Source organism: Miniopterus natalensis, chromosome 3 (assembly GCF_054644295.1).
Source record: "Miniopterus natalensis isolate mMinNat1 chromosome 3, mMinNat1.hap1, whole genome shotgun sequence".
Taxonomy (NCBI): Eukaryota; Metazoa; Chordata; class Mammalia; order Chiroptera; family Miniopteridae; genus Miniopterus; species Miniopterus natalensis.
In genome coordinates this window covers 62031705-62052020 of record NC_142083.1, presented here as the reverse complement: position 1 = coordinate 62052020, position 20316 = coordinate 62031705, and the positions used below count along the sequence as shown (strand labels likewise).

Below are 20316 nucleotides of genomic sequence, written 5' to 3'. Positions count from 1 at the left end.
AAGTTGGCTGCGACTCTGAGCGCGCGTCGCCCGCTGGGTCCTTGAGGCCGAGGGGCTGCTCCGCTCGCCTCCCGGAGATGCCAGTTGGTCCAACTTTTCCCAGCGCTGTCTTTGTCTGGGCGCTGGGAGACATCCCTTTAGGACGCGAGTCCTCCCCTGGGTCTCGGGGCGCCCTGCCCGTGGGGACGCGGGCTCTGGCCGCGGGTCCCCGGCAGGAGGGGCGGACCTGCAGCCTCGCGCAGGGTCCCGGGCGTTCAGTTCGAGGGGGCGCCGGGCAGCTGTCTGTCCTGCCGCTCGGTGGACCGCCCCGGGCGCACCAGGGTGCGGAGGCGCTCTCCAGCGACAGGGCTGGACGTGAAAACCAGCCGTGAGGAACTTTCCTGCGCCACAGGGTCTCTGCCTTTCAAACTTGGGAGCCCAAAGCATGGGTGTGGTTTGCCGCCTGTGCTGATTTAAACCCAGCGGCGTGAGGGGAGCGCGGCGCTCGGGCGCCGGCTGGGGAGTGAAGCGGCGAGTCTGCCGCACAGACCCCGCTCCCGCCCCCTGCGCGCGCGAACCGCCGGAGCGCCCAGAGGGGTCCGCACCACCCCTCGGAGCCCGGAGCCCCTACAGGGGCGGCGCTGCGGCTCTAAGCCGCGGGGCTTGGCAAAGCGATGACTTACGTCCAGGTTTTCATCACTTATCAAACGCTGCTGGTGAAGACGGCAATCGTAATGGTCCACGGTTATGCCTCTAGGATAGTTTGAAACAGGGAGCTGTGCACCTTGTTCGCCAAAACTTGAATTGCCTTGGAGGAAGCGGGCCGCCGACGTTGTGTATTACACCTGTGCATTACATGTTTGTGTGTGACACCTGTGCATTACATGTTTGTGTATGACACCTGTGCATTACATGTTTGTGTGTTACACCTTTGTCTCGGTGATGCTCAGGGTCTCTGAAAATTCCAGGCTGCCTCCTGCTGATTGTCCTTGCCTGTGTAAAGAAAAAGAGCGGGGGAATTACTCCCCCCTCCCCTTTTTTTTTTAATGTTCTCTGAAACAGGTAATTTGACATGTAAGAATTTAACCGTTAGAAAAACAATCATTTACTTAGAGCCTTTGCCTGAATTATGATCATTCCTAGCTGAATTTTATTACTTTTCTAAAGCTTCATTGGGAAACGTTAGGTATGAGGAAATTTTATGGAATAATTAGGTTCTGAAATGAAAAAATATATGTAACTTTAGTTGACCCCACATAGATTTTTATGTGGAAATCTGTCCCTGTTTTGGTTCTGGGATTTTTGTTAAAAAAAAAAAAAAAGATCATATAGTTTAGATTTGTTGTGGTGCTGTTCCTACTTGAAAGGCCATTATTTCATTTTCAATAATATAAACAATCTACATTCTTCATGTTAGGATGCAAAAAGATGTAATTCACATGGGTAAGAGTGCATATGTAAGGTGTCCAAAAAATGTATAAACACACTTTGAATAATTATAAAGACAGTGTATATTAAAATACATTTTATTTTCAAACTTGAGCTATCAGCTATTAAAGTGTGTATACATTTTTTGGGACACCCTGTAGAAAACTAGTAGAATTCTCTTCTTCCCTTCCTCTAATCTGGCTTATTAATATATTGTTTTATCTGATCTAGACTTTCTGTACAAAGGCTTATATTATTTTGAATGGTGGCTGCATCTACCCTGAAGGATAATGAATTCTGTGAGCATAATTTGAGGGCTTTGCGTTGGAGGGTAAGGCGTTGTTGTAAGGTAGCCGTAAGGGAGATTTAGAGTAGAAACCTGCTGGAGCAAAAGAAGGGGGGAAATTATATCATTTTTTGAACCACATCACTTTAATGTACCTGCTTCAAATTTAAAAGGTTTATGCCATAATGAACCCTAAACTTTAACTGTGGGCAGATTTGCCCGGAAGTTGTGCTGTGACAGAATTCCCATATAGGAGGATTTCAAGGATGCAATCTTATTGAAAGGGAGCACCAAGGAACTTCTCTAGAAGTATGTTTACACAGCAGGCCCAGTTTTACCTGGAATATATGTTTGTTTGGTATGGTGCCATTAAACGAATCCCTCTGCAAAGCTGCTTCTTTGTGCTATCCCTGTTTAATATCCTTTACTGACCACTGTAGCGTAGGTGATTAGGTGTGGAATGCTATGAATTTTCTTTTATTAAACATGATGAGAGTTGCCCTTTTACATTAAAACCTTAAAAAACTCGGGCTCTCCAAAAGATGTTAATCTTTATGCTCATGGTACACAGCTGTATTGGTTAGGTTTTCAGTTGGTTATACATAATAAAAGCCTAACCACAGTCAAAAAAGACGACTTTCTCATGTAGAAATCTGGAGGAGGTCCACCCAGGTTGGGACAGCCATTCCACCATGTTGTAATTGCCTACCTTTCTTCTATCTTAATGCATCCCCAACCTTCACATACAGTATTCATCATCATGATTCTCTCATAGACTTCAAATTATTGCTTTGTTTCCAGCCTCACCTCCAAGTTCTAGGGAGCAAGATGTAAAAGGAAGCTGAAATGGGTGTTGCCTATGTCATTAGGACAGAGCTTTCCCCAAATCCCTTAATTGGCACCTTATTGGTCAAACAACATCCCACCTTACCATGCCTTCTTGCAATAGAGTTCAGGGAAGCATGTAATTCAGTTGGTCACATTGCCTTCTAAACAAATTTTGAGTTCTGTTCCTAAGAACAGGAAATGGATATTGGGTAATCCAGTAACAGCCAAAACATATACTGCAACAAGTAACCCACATTCAACTGTATTGACTTAGGTTCTTTGTCTAGTCCTCATTCTCAATCACAAGTGGGCTAGAGATCTTATGTTTGCAGACAGGGTAAGTGAAAGACAGACTGAGCCCACGAAGGGAAATGTCAAGGCGCACCATCCCAGGAAGTGGCAAGTCAAGGGTAGGGCTTTGAATCATCAATATTCTCTTGGCCCAACCTTCCCCATCAGGCTGACAAAAAAAGGCATCTGCTAAATGGAAATTCCTGGAATAGCTGCTTCTGCCAAGGAACTCCCAGCCTGCCAGAGGCACTTAGAATCATCCTCATGGATATTTAACCTGGAGCAGACAACTGCAGCTTGGACAGGGCAGGATTTGGCTGCACAGTGGGACCACTGCAGCCTCTTCTGTGCATTTCATTAGCTGTACAGGGACTTAACTTCATATTTTACAACATTGAATTTTTGGACACAAATATCTAAAACCAATACTTATATGTCTATCTAGTTCCAAAGCCTCAGCTCAAATGTTGGTGCCTTAGAGAGACCTTCCCTGACCACTATATCAAAGTAGGTTGGCTCTACCCCACTATTATTCCCCATTATAGTATAAATGGTGTTCTTTCAAAGCACTCTTTATAACTTGTAATTGCATTTCTATTTACTACTTTGTTTGCCTGTTCACTGTCATTTTCCCACTAGATGTAGCCTTCATGAGCGCAGGAATCATGTCTGTTTTGTTAAAACAGTACATTCAGGACCTAGCACATTATTTGCCATATAGCAATAAATCAGTGAATTCTGATGAATAAATTACCAAGATAAAGAATGGTATATTCATGTATATTGAAAAACTTTTTAAGAATTTTTATTTCCAAGCATATTTCATGTTTATAAAAAACTTTAAATGTGAATATATTTTCTTTAAGAATATTTCTTTTAAAAATAACTTCTTTCTGGTTTATAAATGATATTCCTGTTGAGAATTTGAAAAATACAGATATGTACAAAAATAAAATCAAAATACTCTATTATCCCATAACTAAGGAAAATAATTTGTTTTCCTGGTGACATATCTGTATGATATCATTCCTCTAGTGCATTAAAAAGGATTGGACAAGCCCTGGCTGAGTGGCTCAGTTGGTTGAAGCACCAACCAGTACACCAAAAGGTTGTGGGTTCAGTTCCCCGTTAGGGCGCATACCTAGGTTGTGGGTTTGATCCCCATTTGGGGTGCATATGGGAGGCAACCAGTAAGGAGGTAACTGATCAATGTTTCTCTCTCACATTGATGTTTCTTTCTCTCTCCCTTCCTCTCTCTCTAAAAAAAATCAGTGAAATCCTATCCTCCTCTGACTAGCTGCTTCTGGTCTCTGGGTTCAGTGGCAGAAAAGAAATGAATACATGGCCCTAGCCAGTTTGGCTCAGCAGCTAGAGCGTCCGCCTGTGGACTGAAGGGTCCCGGGTTCGGTTCTGGCAAAGGGCACATACCTCGGTTGCAGGCTCAATGCCCCATCCGGTCAGGAGGCAACCAATCAATGTGCCTCTCTCACATCGGTGTTTCTCTCTCTCTAGCTCTCTCTCTCCCCCTTCCACTATCTCTGAAAAGCAATGGGAAAAAATATCCTGAGGTGAGGATTAAAAAAAAAAAATGTGTTACAGAAATGAGTACAGAGTCCTCAGCTGACAGAAACTGTTGCAGAATGCTTTGCCCTTTCTGGGACTGGTGGCTGACAATTGCCAGCTTTTCTCTTACAAGCACTTTCACAGTGGTTAAATAGTGCTCCCTGCTAGGTTCTTCTGCCTCAACTCTATAAGCAACCATTTAAAAATGAACAAAGGATCTAAATAGACTTTTCTCCAAAGAAGATATACAGATGGCAATAAGCACATGACAAGAGTTTAACATATTAGCCATTAGGGAAATGCAAGTCAAAACTACAATGAGATACCACTTTACACCCAGTAGGATGGCTATAATCAAAAAGTCAGATAATAACAAGCGTTGGCAAGGATGTGGAGAAATCAGAACCCTCAGACATTCCCGGTAGAAATGTGAAATGGCACATTTATTTTGGTGCTCCCTGATGGGGTGCATATACATTGAGAAGTGTTATGTCTTCTTGATGTAGTGTTCCCTTTATCATTATAAAATGTCCACCTTTGTCTCTTGTTACCTTTGTTATCTCAAAATCTATTTGGTCAGATATAAATATTGGCTACACTTGCTTTTCTGTGTATGCCATTTGCTTGGAGAATTATTTTCCACTGAAGTTATCTCAAACTTACCATATACAAAAAGCAAGAATTCTTGACTCGCCCCCCCAACTCTTCCTCCCTCAGTTTTCCCATCACAGTAAATCATATTCCTTTGCTAGAGGCTCAAGTTAAAAACATAAAGTCATCCTGTATTCTCTTTTCTAGCAGTACATTCAACCCATCAGCAAACCCACCAATTCTCCCTTAAAATATAGCTTGTGTCTGACCATTTCTCATCACCTTCCCTAGTACCACATTGGTCCAGACCGTCACCCATCTCACAGAGATTGTTACAGCAGGTTCCTAGTTCTCTGACTTTGCTCCTTTCACCCTCCATAGATACAAACTGTGCATAAAGCCACCAGGCAACTTATTAGAGAGTAAGTCAGTCAGATCATGTTATTTCTCTGCTGCACAGTGGAAGGAGCACTGAATCTGAGTTAGGAAAGTTGGGTTGACTCTTGGCTCTGCCACTAAGTAATTATTATTCCTTGTCTCTGTCTTAGTTTCCTTACCCACCCAGTGGGTGATGAAGTGCTCATCTGTGCCTTCTTATGCGTGGAGTTTATTGAAATTCTTGAAGCCGAAGATTTAAAGTTTTTACCAAATTTAGAAAATGTCCAGCTGTTATTTTTTCAAACATCCTTTCTGTCCTGTCTCTCTCTTTTGGGGATTACAATTCATATGTATTAGATTGTTTGATGTTCTCCCATCCGTTACTGAGGCTCTGTTAAATTTTTTTCCCAACTTTTTCCTCTCTGTGTTTCTTTTTGGATAGTTTCTATTGTTACAGCTTCAAATATATTGACCTTTTCTTCTGCAGTGTCTAAGCTGCTATTAATCCCAGTCATATTTCAGATATTGTATTTTTCACTCCTGGAAGTTCCATTTGAATACATGGCCCATATTTATAAGAGCTGTTTTAACTTCCTTGTCTGCTAATTCCATTGTCTCTGTCATTTCCTGGTTTGTTTATCTTGATTGATTTTTCTCCTGGTTACGGGACACGTTTCTGCTTCTTCGTATGCCTGGTAAGTTTTTATTGGATGCTAGATATTTTAACTTGTTGGATGTTGGCTTTTGTTGTATTCCTTTACTCTGCTCTGGCAGGCAGTTGAGTTTGGATCTTCTGCAACCTTCACTTTAAGCTTTGTTAGGCAGTGTCAGAGAAGCCTTTAGTCTAGAGCTAATTTAGCCTCTGCAGATCTCTGGAGCTCTCTCTCTCAGGCATTCCTTCCTCTTGCCTCTACACCACAACTTCTATCTACCATGACTTCCCCCAACTTTGTTCTCTATCTCCTCCACTCAGTGAGACCATTGGGTGCTGTGTGGACTCCGGGAAACTGACTTCAGGCATTAAGTTGGTGGAATTGTAGGCTTAGCTTGCTAGTTTCCCTTTTACTCAAGGTCTTCTGTTGTCCATATGTACTGTCTGCAAACATTGTTTCATACATTTTGTCTGGTCTTCTTGTTTTAGGTAGGAAAGTAAATTCAGTCTCTGTGATTATATCTGTAATGACCTGAAATGGAATCCTGATTTCTGTTTTTACTGAGTGTCTCAGAAGGAGCCTGCCTATTTGTAAGCACTCTTTTTATTAAGTTTATATATAAATAATTTTATAATAACATTTTCAGGAATATCTCAAGCAACTTACTGTTTTTAAGCTACTACCTACAGTCTAGGCCCACATGTCTTTTCTTTTAATAGCTAACATTATTGATTATTTATAGTGTGGTGGGCTCTGTGCTAAGCAAGTACTTTATATACATGACCTCAGTTAATACAATAGCCCCTTTGAAAAAGGTTTATTGTTACAATTTAAAGATGAGATTCCTGGCCAGGTGTGGCTCAGCGTTGAGCTTCTGCCTAGGATCCAGGAGATCGTGGTTCGATTCCCCATCAGGGCACATGCCCCGGTTTCCAGCTCGATCCCCAGTTGGGGGTGTGCAGGAGGTGGCCGATCAATGACTCTCTCATCATTGATGTTTCTCTCTCTCTCTGTCCTTCTCCCTTCCTCAATAAATCAATAAAGACATATTTTAAAATAAAAAAAAAGATGAGAAAAACAGGCTCAAACATATTATTTGCTCAAGATTCCACAGTTAGTAAGATGTGAGCATCAACTCATGTCTCTGGTTCTCAAGTGAGGGTCTTTACCACTATTTGTTGCTGCTTCCCACATGCATTTCCTTAAGTTTTTAAATAAAAACTAAAGTTTTATTGAGGTATAACTTGCATACTATATAATTTCCCATCTAAAATGTACAATTCAGTTGTTTTTAGTATGTTCACAGAGTTGTGCAACCATCCTGTCAATCAATTTTAGAATATTTTCATTACATTAAAAATAAATCCTATATCCTTTAAGAGTCACCTCCTATTTTCTCCTGACCTCCTCAGCCATAGGCAATCATTAATCTAATTTCTGTCTCTGCCTATTGAGGACATTTTATATAAATGGAATCATATATTATGTGACCTTTTGTTACTTGTGTTTTGGTGGCATATTCAAAAAGACTTTGTCTAACCCAAGGTCACAAATATTTACTCCAATGTTTTCTTCTAAGAGTTTAATAGTTTTTGTTCTTACATTTAGGTCTCTGATCCATTTTGAGTTAAATATTTGTGAATGGTGTGAAGAAGTCTATTCTTTTTCATGTAGATATCCAGGTGTTCCAGCAACACTGTTGAAAAGACTATTATTTTTCCATTTTCTTGACACCCTTGTCAAAAATCAATTGACCATAAATGTAAGAGTTTATTTCTGGACTCTCAATTATTTTCCATTCTTATACCAGTACCACACTGTCTTGATTATTGTTACCTTGGTGGGAGTTTTGAAATTAGGAAATGTGAATCTTCCAACCTTGTTCTTTTTTTAAGATTGGCTATTCTTAGTCCCTTTAGTTCCCATACAAATTTTAGGATCAGCTTGTCAATTTCTTCAAAACAGGCAACTGAGATTTTGAATAGAGATTGTATTGAATCTATACAACAGTTTGTTCACATGTATTTTTAGTAACTATGTTTTTCAGGGTATTTTTGTGTCTCCCCCCAGCTTACATCCTTATTTTACAGACCTTTACTTTGAGTGAGCATATTAGTGAACGTCTAAAGTGTAATGGCACTTAGTAAACTTATAGTTTATAATCAGTTATCCTACATTACCTCATGTAATCCTTGTAAAAGGAATTAATATCTCTATTTTAAGACAAGAAGCCAAGAAGTCAAGACTATGTCTCTGAGGGAAAGGACAAGTCTGTGGCCCTTACTTGATGATCTTTTGCACCATACGTGCTCCCAAGCTAACACAAGAAAACATTTTTTTTCGAGAGCCTTGAAGTTCTTTACTGTTAAATTTACCCATGGTCTATGGTGGGGATGAATTTTGATTCTATAACTGGCTTCTCAACATCAATGGGAACAGCATTTAAATTATTGGTACAGAAGGTGAAGCATTTGCATTCTAAATGAAGTCTCAGCTGGGGAGACACTCTTTTTCAGTAAATTGAAAATCTCTTTAAGTGTTAGTCCCAAAATAGAAACCATATGGCAAGAAAGGGCATTTCATTCTAAAACAGTTAATTGTCAGCTTCTCATTGTCATTTCAGAATGTCAGTTTAAATATGTAAATGAGTAAGTACTAAATTTAGGACATTGATTATTGATGACTCTAACTGATGGAAGAAGAAAAAATGTTGGGTAAGCAGAAAGACTGTCTAGACAGTTGTTGAAATATTTGGATCCCTGTTGCTTAAACAGAGTAAAAATGTAAATGGAACAGATTTCCAGATTGACCAATAAGCATTAATGTGTTTGCCTTATATGACAGTTGTTAGCTGAGTTTAAGGGTAGCCCTCAGTTGAATATTTAGTTGTTACTTGGAAAGTTCTAGATAGATGAGCTTTGTGTTGTTGTTTTTTATTTTTATTTTTTTTAATTTAATTTAATTAATTTATTATTTATTTTTAAATATATCTTTATTGACTTCAGAGAGAGGAAAGGAGGGGGAGAGAGAGAGATAGAAACATCAATGATGAGAGAGTCATTGATCGGCTGCCTAGCCCGCAACCCGGGCATGTGCCCCGACCGGGAATCAAACCCCCATCTCCTGGATCCTAGGTTGATGCTCAACCGCTGAGTCACGCCCAGCCGGGCTGTGTTGTTGTTTTTTAAATATTTATATCAACAATGTAGAAGATAACTTAAAAACACCTTAAACAATGTTGGTGTTAACTGGGCATCTATTCAACATTATGGCAAGTGCCATTGGTTAAGACACCTATTGTCTATTGTTCAAAAGTTCAGCATGTACAAATTTGTGATACAGATAAAAGAAGGAAGAACGTAGATGAGTGAAGGAGGGCATTTTTGTAAAAATACAGCTACATTTCCTTTGAATGTGAGAAATTTTTACTTATTTACATAAATTCAGACCTTCTTTCTGAGAAATAACATACTTAACAGAATGTTTTACATTTGAGGTTAATGCTTTTAGGCAGGGGTTTTACTTTGATAATTTTATGTACTTAACCTGAGTGTATTTTATAATAAACAGGATGAAAAAAATCACTGTGAGAATATAATTGGGAAAGTATTTACTCTTCTAAAAGTGTGTTGACAGTATTATGTTTATTATAAGCAAAGGGTGAAATCAAGGCTGCTCATCTCCCTCCCCCTTCCTGATTTTCTAAATTGTTTCACTTCTAACCAGAATTACTCTCCTAACCTGCAGGCCTGTCCCCTCCAGGCCACTCTACATGAACACCAAAGTCATTTTTCTCTAACACAAGACTAAGCAGCAGTTCTTAAAATCCTTTAACAGTTGCCTGTGCTTTACAAATAAGTTCGGGCTCGTTCTGGGGCATTTAATTTAGGGCCCTTGCCCATTTCGCACAAACTCAGCCCCTCTCCAGCCTTATCTCTCACACTTCATCGTCTAGCATTCCCTGCTGTATTCAACATCTGCTCATGTTACCCCTGCTTAAAACCCTTCAGGTGAGTAAAAATCCTTAACTTGGCTAACAGAGGCCCTGCATGGTTATGCCTCCTCCGTCCTCGCCTGCCCGACCTTGCTCTCTCTCCTTCTGGCTCTCTGTCCACCAACCCCTCTAGTCTTCTTTGAATTTCAGTCGGTCCAATGTGTTCTGCTGTCAGTGCCCATCCAATTCCCATGCAACTGGATATATCCAGCTCTTCTCAAACTGCTGAACTCAGCTCCAGGGTCACTTTTTCAACCTTCTTTGGCCCTCCCACCTTCCTTGCCTTCAGAACATTTATTTGAGTTTATAACTATATGGTCATTTGTGGGAATTTCTTTTTCTTTTTCTTTTTTTTAATATATCTTTATTGATTTCAGAGAGAGGAAAGGAGAGGGAGAGAGAAAGAGAGAGATAGAAACATCAATGATGAGAGAGTCATTGATCAAGCCCACAACTCGGGCATGTGCCCTGACCCGGAATCGAACCCCGACTGCCTGGATCCTAGGTTGACGCTCAACCAGTGAGCCACACCCGACGTTGATTAACATCTTGTCCATTCAACCATGAGCTCCATGAAAACAGGGAATATGTGTGTTTTATTTTAATTTTTTAATTTTTCAATTACAGTTTACACTCAATGACTATGTTTTTACTTGCCATTAAATCCTCAGGCTTAGCACAGTAATCTGGCACATTGTAGATACTCAGTAAATATTTGTGGAAAGAATCAATGCAGTCCTTTTTGCTACTTAGAATTAAACCAAAAAGTTGCATTTTTGCATAATTGGTACACTAGTATATTTATTTTCATTTGCATAAGCAATTTATTTCCATAACCATAAAAAGTACCCTTTCTGAGATATTTCTAGGTTTTCCTGGAGTTGCTAGAGAAGAAATTGCTGTTGGGGTTTTTCTCACTTTATTGAGATCTGATATAACTTCCCTCTGTTCTTTGTGCATGTCTCCTGGACTAAAGACTGAGTAATGCTCAGATTTTGGGCTGATGGCTATCCAACATTGTGTATTACATTTCCAGATGTATTAAAGGTGTTGTTTTGACTTGAGTGAAGTCCGCTTTCTGGAGGCCTCAGGAAAATATTGCAGCCTGAGGTGCTATTTCCTAGTGTTTCTGTTGAACACTGTCTTGGTGACTGTGAAATCGGCAGCCAGGAAAACCTAAGTCTGTGGGCAAATTTGACATCAGAGCTGTGAGGTGTTTTAAAAGGGTGCAAGACCCAGAAGAGAAAGAAAGTTGGTGAATGGTTGGTTCAGCTGGTCACCACAAGGACAGTTCCAAAAGGCCAGAGCCCAGCTCTGTGGGTGGTCTGCAACTACTTTTAAAGTATTTTGACCTGATTTGACAAGTCAAGCAAGAAAAGTACCAATTTTTAATCTTATTTCTTTCCCTCAGTTTCTAATGCGTTGTATGGTCACTAACAGTTACAGTTCTCAGGCAAGTGGGTTAAACCTTTTTGCTTTATCATCAGACTGCCTTTCATTTCTTTCTTTTTATTTATTTATTGAGAGAGACAGACAAAGACAGAGAGATTGATTGATCTGTTGTTCCACTTATTTATGGATCCATTGGCTGATTCTTGTATGTGCTCTGACAGGGGATCAAACCAGCAACGTTGGGGTATCATGACAATGCTCTAACCAGCTGAGCTACCGGTCAGGGCTGCCTTTCATTTCTAACAGTGTTTTTAAGTGTATCATTAAAACGTAATAATTTTTGCTTATTTAGTAGTATACGCTGTATTTAGTAAGTTGTCACTCTTGCTTATCTTTTTATTTTTCTTGCTTATTTTTGATACCTGATATCTCATAGGAAGAAGCTTTGGCTTCTGGTAGCCTTCCTAAATTAACACCCCTTTTGCAGTAGAGGATCCCTCTGGGCATTCTAGTGTAATTTGTAGCTTCCAGAATAGTTGCTGCTCTAAATACCTGAAGGTATTTTTTAATCGTGCAAAATGCCCATCCTTCAATATCTATTCTAATTATTTAGTATATGTCTCCTAGAGGCAGGCAGTATAGAGTTGTGATACACAAATGGATTCTGGAGTTCTAATCCCAGCTCCATTACATACTCACTGTGTGACCTTAGACCAGTTCTTAGTACTTTAATATCTTGGTTTCCTCATCTGTAAAATGGGGGTATAAAAGTATCTATCTACTATACTACTATAAATGGGGTTGTTCTGAGGAGAAGATGAGCTGCTATTTAAAGAATTTTTTTTAAGAGTGCTTGGTTTATAGTAATTACTGTGAGTGTTTCTTAAATAGAGTAAATGTGATAAAGTTCTATAAACTTCTCAGATTTCAATGTGCATTAAAATAATTTGGGGATATTCTTAAATTGTAGATTCTGACTCTGCAGTTCTGGTATCAGACATGAGATTCCGCATCTCTAAGAAGCTCCCAGGTGTCGCAGAAACTGCAAGTCCACAGACCAAACTACATCTATCTCCAAAATTCTGCTCTGGCGTGGCAGGCTGCATTTAGAAGAAGCCGGAGCTTAGAAATGATCTGCTCTTCTGCAGCTCTGTGGGCACATGTGCACGATGTACAGCGTGGGGCTGTTTGGTCAGCACAATAAGTCTAGTTAACATCTGTCACCACACATAGTTACAGAATTTTTTTCTTGTGATGAGAACTTTAAAGATTTACTCTCAGCAAATTTCAAATATGCAGTACAGTATTATTAACTATAGTCACCATGCTGTACGTTAAATCCCCATGAATTATTTATTTTACACCTTTTGACTTTCTTCACTCATTTTGCCCCCACCCCCACCTCTGGCAACCACCAGTCTCTTCTCTGTGTCTGTGAGCTTGGTGTTTTTTTGTTTTTTAGGTTTTTTTAGATTCCACATATAAGCCAGATCATATGGTATTTGTCTTTCTCTATCAGACTTATTTCACTTAGCATAATACCCTCAGGGTCCATCTAAGTTGTCACAAATGGCAAGATTTTATTCTTTTTTATGGCTGAATAATATTTCATTTTACATATATATATCACATTTTCTTTATCCATTTATCTATTGATGGATCCTTAGGTTGTTTCTGTATCTTGGCTATTGTAAATAATGCTGCAGTGAACTTGGGGATACAGATATCTTTTTGATGCAGTGTTTTTGTTTTCTGTGAATAAATACTCAGAAGTGGGATTACGGGTCATCTGGTAGTTCTATTTATAATTTTTGAGGAACCTTCATACTGTTTTCCATAGTGGCTCTATCAATTTACATTCCTACCAACAGTGCACAGGGTTCCTTTTTCTCCACCTCCTTGCCAACACTTGTTATTTCTTGTCTTTTTTTTTTTTTTTTAACAGCCATTCTAACAGGTGTGAAGCGATATCTCATTGTGGTTTTGATTTGTATTTCCCTGATGATTAGTGATGTTGAGCATCTTTTCATATAACTGTTGGCCATTTGTATGTCTTCTTTAGAAAAATATCTATTCAGATCCTCTGTCCATTTTTTAAATTGAGTTGTTTGGGGGGTTTGTTACTATTAAGTTGTATGAGTTCTTTATATATTTTGGATATTAACCCCTTATCAAATATATGATTTACAAATATTTCCTCCCATTCAGTAAGTTGCCTTTTCATTTTGTTGATGGTTTCCTTTGCTGTGCAGAAGCTTTTTTGTTTGATGTAGTCCCACTTGTTTATTTTTGCTTTTGTAGCCTTTTCTTCTGATGTCAAATCCAAAAAAATCATTGCCAAGACCCATGTCAAGCAGCTTACTGCCTATGTTTTCTTCTAGGAGAGTTTTATGGTTTCAGGCCTTATATTTAAGTCTTAAATCCATTTTGAGTTAATTTTTGTATGTGATGTAAGATAGTGGTTCATTTTCATTCTTCTGCATGTATTCAGTTTTCCCAATACCACTTATTGAAGAGATTGTCCTTTCCTTATTGTATATTTTTGGTTCCTTTATCATATTAATTGACCATATATGCATGGGTGTATTTCTGGGCTCTCTATTCTGTTCCATTGATTTATGTAACTGTTTTGATGCCAGTACCATACTGTTTTGATTACTGTAGCTTTGTAATATAGTTTGAAATCAGGGAACATAATACCTTTAGCTTTGTTCTCCTTTCTCAAGATTTCTTTGGCTATTCAGTGTCCTTTATGGTTCCATACAAATTTTAAATTGTTTTTTCTCTTTTTGTGAAAAATGCCATTGGAATTTGATGAGGATTGCATTGAATCTATAGATAGATTTGGGTAGTATGGACATTTTAACGATATTAATTCTTCCAATCCATGAACATGGAATATCTTTTTATTTATTTGTGTCTTATTCAATTTTTTTCATTGTCTTATAGTTTTCAGTGTACAGGTCTTTCAGCTCCTTTGTTAAATTTATTTCTAGCTATTTTATTCTTTTTGGTTCAATTGTAAATGGGATTTTTTTTTTGATTTCTCTTTCTGATCATTTCTTATTAGTGTATAGAAATGCAACAAATTTTTGTATATTGATTTTGTATCCTTTCCCACAGCTTTTAATGGGGAGATCCATTATCCTTATTGTTGGAAATTAGTTCTCTGCTCAGTGGGATGTGAACTACTGACAGTGTGTGTGTGTTGTGTGTTTCAGGGGAAAGAAAAGGAAAAGAGAAGGGAATGCTGATATGCTGATGAGAAAATTAAAAAGAGATATTAATCCACATATTAGTTGGATAAAAGAACAAATGGTCACACCCAAGTATAGGCTTCCTGTGCCTCTTCCACTGAAGTATCAGCACTGACAAGGTGCCTCAGGCTTCCCTCTTATTTCCTGCCTACACAGATTGTCAGGATTTCTAATGGAGTATTCCCTTCAGATAAGATATTCCCAAAGTCCACCTGTAGCAATCATGAAAAGTTAGTTTAGATATAAAACTACTGTATATCTGTTTTTATGCAAGGGACTCTTAGGCAACCTACTTACTCTCTATTGCTTTAGTTACTTTCTTTTTTTCTCAGCTTTCCTGAATATCATGTGAATGGAGCAAATGTTTATGACTCAGTTCCCCACCCTAGGATGTATCTGTACCCACAGAATACAACTAAGGTGTGTGCACGCTTTTGGGCGCATGCGTGCGCTTTCCATAGTGATTCGGATGGTTTTTTTCCTTGAGTGGATGTATGGGTCATCTAGTTCTATTTGAAATATTTGCCTGCCCTTCAGCTTTCAAATTAGTAATCACCCTAAGCTAAGTAAAGTTGAAAGGGTTAGCAACAACTCTGGTTTCTGAAATAGTGGGACTGCTCCTCCACCCCAGTCTGTCAGAAAATAACAGTGTGTTTTAAGATTCTTTGACCCTGACCAGGCACGGCTCAGCAGTTGAGTGTCAACCTAGGATCCAGGAGATCAGGGTTCGATTCCTGGTCAGGGCACATGCCCAGGTGGCAGGCTCAATCCCCAGCAGGGGGCTGCAAGAAGCAGCTGATCAATGACTCTCATCATTGATGTTTCTCTCTCTCTCTCTCTCTCTCTCTCTCTCTCTCTCTCTCTCTCCCTCCCTCTTCCTTCCTCTCTCTGAAGTCAATAAAGATATATTAAAAAAATTTCTTTGAACACAGAATTCTGATATTTTTCTTTTCCAACAATATTATTTTTCTGGAACCTTCATTTATACTCACACACACACACACACACGCTCACACTCACACACACTGAGCCCTCAGCCCTGATGTTCGTTGGACCTCTGAGCTTGCCCAAATTTTCTTGAGCAAGCTGTCTGGGAGAGGCTGATATTTTGGGATGTTTGTTCTCAGGATGAGGGTCCATTGATCGATAACTCGCCCACAAAGTCAGTTCCAGTTAGCTGATGTGAAAACCTTTTCATCCTTCTGAACCTTTGATCTAGGTGAGTTGAAGATCCCTCCAGTCAATTCATGTGCTGGAAGGCTCTGAAAGTGAGATCTTATTAAACAAGCCAGGCCACTCTGGGTTTTGCCCTTATCTGTGAATAAAGATACCAGACCCTTGCTGGTCAGGGCCCAGGGCACTCTCTCTTTGTGTAACCCCTTAAGCCTTCTTTTCTAATTCCTCCTAATTGGCTCAGCAGCTTAGGTCGAGGAATAGCCCCAGGTCTTGTTATGCTGGCTTAGACAAGCAACACACACCAGCACATATGTCCTGGTCTCACACACCATTGCATTTTTTATCCATGGTGCGTATGAAACAGCCCTCATTCATTTATACATCAAATTTCATCATTGTCACATCTTGGAAGCAATATAACTTAGTCCCCTCCCCAATTCATAGGTCTCTTGATATTATAAAAGCACTTAATTTCCCCTGGTGTGATCTCCTGGGCCCCATCCATGAAGCTGACGTTCAAAGCCATCTCAACCCAGCCTGTACAATTTAGCCTTAGCCAGCCCTGGGGTACTGTTTTCCTGGGGCTAAGATCAAGAGTCATCTCTGTAAGTTAGGTGACAGGTTAACTTTTAATTCATTATTTTAATTATTATTCATTAATTTATATGTCACATATTATTTTGTGTGTATGAAATATGACATCATTAACCTTTTTCATTTTAAAAGTAGAGTTCTGGAGTCAGACAGTGAATTCTAGTTTATTAGCTGTATGGTTTTGATCAAGTTACTTAACCTTTCTGTGCCCCTTTTCTTCATTTCTAAAGTGTATAAGGATAATTGTGCAGGTCCATATGCCTTTATTTGCATTTCTGAAACCCAAAAAGCTTAAAACTCACCACTTTTTCATAAGGTTGCTGCAAACTCAGTAGGAAGCAAAACTTGACCTGAGCAGCCCAGAGTCTATTTATAGTCTTTGTTCCACTTAGTTTGATTATTCATATGTGCAGCTGATTATGTGTGGTTATTGGTGATTATATGTGTATGATTATCAGTACTGCCACAAAGTCCTTTGGGGATGTTATATATATTCTTTAATACAACATATCACCTTTCTAAAATATAAACATTTCTGAAATTCCAACCATATCTAACCCCAGAAGATTGGGAAAAGGGTCTTTAAACCTGTACTTTCCACTTCAGAGAGCTGCTGTGAGGACCGAACGTGGAAATCTATTGCAAGTATCAGGTATAATTACCCTAGGTATCTAAGGGGGATGGGTTCCAGGACCCCGAGGAGACCAAAATCTGAGGATGCTCAAGTCCCTTGTATAAAATGGCATAGTATTTATATATAAGCTGTGCAGATCCTCCCATATACTTTAAATCACCTCTAGATTGCTTAGAATGCCTAATACAACCTAAGCACAATGTAAATTGTTGTTATACTGTAGTGTTTAGGGAATAATGACAAGAAAAGTTTGTATGTGTTCAGTCCCGACATAACCCATCTTAGACCTAACTACGTAGTACACTTCAGCAATGACGTAACATTTTTTTCTCCGAATAGTTTCAGTCCCCTGTTGGTTGAATCCATTGATGCAGAACCCGCAGATATGGAGGGCTAATTATAAATTGATAGTTGTTACAGACCCCTGAAACATGGCCTTATTTATTAAATAGTATTTACTGAATTTATGCCGTGTGCCAAAGTGAGTGGTGGGTGGTGGTGGTTGGAAGACAGGACAAAAGATGCCACCTTTGTCCTCAAGGAGCCCTGTTCTAGTGAACTACAGACATGCAGGGTGAGGAAAGCTTGGTGAGAGAGCAGGTGGCCTTGCAAGCATGGCTCACCAAAGAGGGATCCTGTTGGCATGGGGCATCAACTGAGCCCAGTGATAGGCATGCAGATGGGTTTTCCAAGTAGAAGATAAAGGATGCAAGAGGGTGGGTTCGGCATGCTTTGGGGGACTGCAAGAAGTCATGTAGGACTGACTGGATCCATGGCAGGGCTAGAAGAAAAGTCAAACAGGTGGGAAGGGAGTGCAACCTGAAATGCTTGGTGTGTCTAGTGAAAGAGTCTGGATTTTCCCCTGGAGGCCATGAACACATAGTCAAGACATCTTTGAGCATCCTCAAGATGTATTTATTTATATCAATTACTATTTAATATTATTCATTAAATGACTCTATGTGTGCGTGTGCACATTATTTCCTCTACCAGATTAATAGTATATTCTGTGTAACAGAATAGACAAAATATTTAAATAACTACCAAAATGTATAATATATATTAATTGCTCCCTCCACCATATACACTTGATTTTTCAACTCATAAATTTTATTGGTAATAGAATGCTTTAAATCTGTCCTTTTAGAGAAAATATGAAGCACTTCCAGTTAATGCTGATGATGTAGGCACATCTCTTGAATTTACATGCTCTTATCATTTTTTTTAATATGTCTTTATTGATTTCAGAGAGAGGAAAGGAGAGGGAGAGAGAGATAGAAACATCAATGAGAGAGAGTCGTTGATCAGCTGCCTCCTGCACACCCCCACTGGGGATCAAGTCCGAAACCTGGGCATGAGCCCGGACGGGGAACCACACCACCATCTCCTGGATCCTAGGTGGATGCTCATCCGCTGAGCCATGCTGGCTGGGCTGCTCTTATCATTTTTGTTGATGATTCTCTCTTTGAAGTCATTTGACCAGGTTAAAACATTTAAAACTTTCAGCCCATTAGTCTTACTTAGGGTTTTATCATGACTGATATTTAACTAGAAAAATGACACCTTATTAAGGAAATAACACATCTGCCTCAGGCCCTTGATTCTTCACAAAATTTACTGAATTATATGAAAACAAAAACAAAGCAATTCATTTATAATAGGAAAGAATAGGAATGATTTCAGGGGGTTCTTTTTATTTTTTATTGAATCTATTGGGGTGACATTCATTAATAAAATTATATAGGTATCAGGTGTACAATTCTATAATATATCATCTGAAAATTGTATTGTATGTTCACTACTAGGGGTTCCTTTTTAGAATAGTCTTTATTATATATTTTTTACTTTAATAATTTTTAAATTAATCCCTGCATACTCGCCCCAGGGATCTTCTTTTCTGTGACCTTCTTGTTATCCCATCCAGTCTAACTGTGGAGACACAGAAAACAACTGAAGGTCAGCTATAAAGTGCTTTATAAACCAGGCCTGCTTTCACAGAGGTGGAAATACCCTTTGTGATGGTTCAAAACCAGGAGGGGAATCATCATACATGCCCTTGGCTGAGCAAGGTGGAAGAGTCGCAGCCACTGCTGCCTGGTGATGGCTTGTGCTTGTGATGCACTAGCGACGACAGCTTAGACTGTGACACTCCCTGGGGGTACTAGTTACTGCAAAAGATTTGTGAAAATCAGAGAGAGAATAGGGGAGGAAAAACACAAGAAAAAGAGGGTAGATGCTATCCTCGGAAAGGATGAATTAACCTATAAGGCCCTTCTGTTAGTACATTTTAATAAGAAGAATGAAGACTAATCCTCTTTTAGAATAGAAAGGTAAGTCTTTATAAAAGCATTTCAGGAATTTGCCTCGTGCAGATGTTCTCAAAGATGCTGATGGTGCATCACAGAAGCACTCCCCCTCGAGAGAGACAGTTTCTCCGACATGTATGTACGTGTGGACTGGGAAGAAGCAGTTTAAGGGGAACATGTTCTAAAATGCTTATGAAAACAAATTCAAAATCAGCTGTAGAGAGGGTAGTGGAAACTCTGAACTACCTTACTAGCATTTCTTAATGTAGCATATGCTGTGAGAACATCTGTTAAATGGCTTCCAAAGTGTGCTGGGTCCCATAAGGGTTAAGATAAGCAAATGGTCCTAGCCCAAATGCTTTATCTCCTGGGGCTCACACACATTTCTGTTCATCATTCTGCCAGGTTTGCAGGCACCATATCAGTCAAAGATAGTTATTTTTGCCAAAAGAACTGTCTCAAGCTTCTGGGCCCCCAGCAGGGCCTGGCCCACAGCTGACCCACAGCAGCCATGGAGAACACCTTCAGCAGCACACCCTCAGCAGCCTGAGCCCCTAGGTGCCTCTCAGGTTCCTAGAGGCAGTTCTTTAGGCTTAAATCAATAAACAAATTCAAGGTAACATATTAATAACAAGGTAATATTAAATATTATCTCTTCCCACCCAATATTTGATTTTAACTGTGAACTTCTACTGTAACTCAAGGGAAGAGTCTATTTAAAGAATTTCATTCTTAGCCCAGCCGGGCGTGGCTCAGCGGTTGAGCGTCGACCTAGGATCCAGGTGATCGGGGTTCGATTCCCAGTTGGGGCACATGCCGGGGTTGCGGGCTGCAGCCAATCGGTGACTCTCTCATCACTGATGTTTCTCTCTCCCTCCCTCTCCTTTCCTCTCTCTGAAATCAATAAAGATATGTTTAAAAAAGAAAAAAAAGAATTTCATTCTTAGAGACTTGGGGGAGGGTATG

The 20316-nt window shown here is 39.5% G+C and overlaps 1 protein-coding gene across 1 annotated transcript in view; it reads left to right on the top strand.

The window, feature by feature from the left end:
* The window catches only part of MCC (MCC regulator of Wnt signaling pathway), a 342772-nt gene that overhangs the window by 270 nt on the left and 322186 nt on the right, over window positions 1–20316 (top strand). The gene's annotated exons all lie outside the window — the stretch shown is intronic.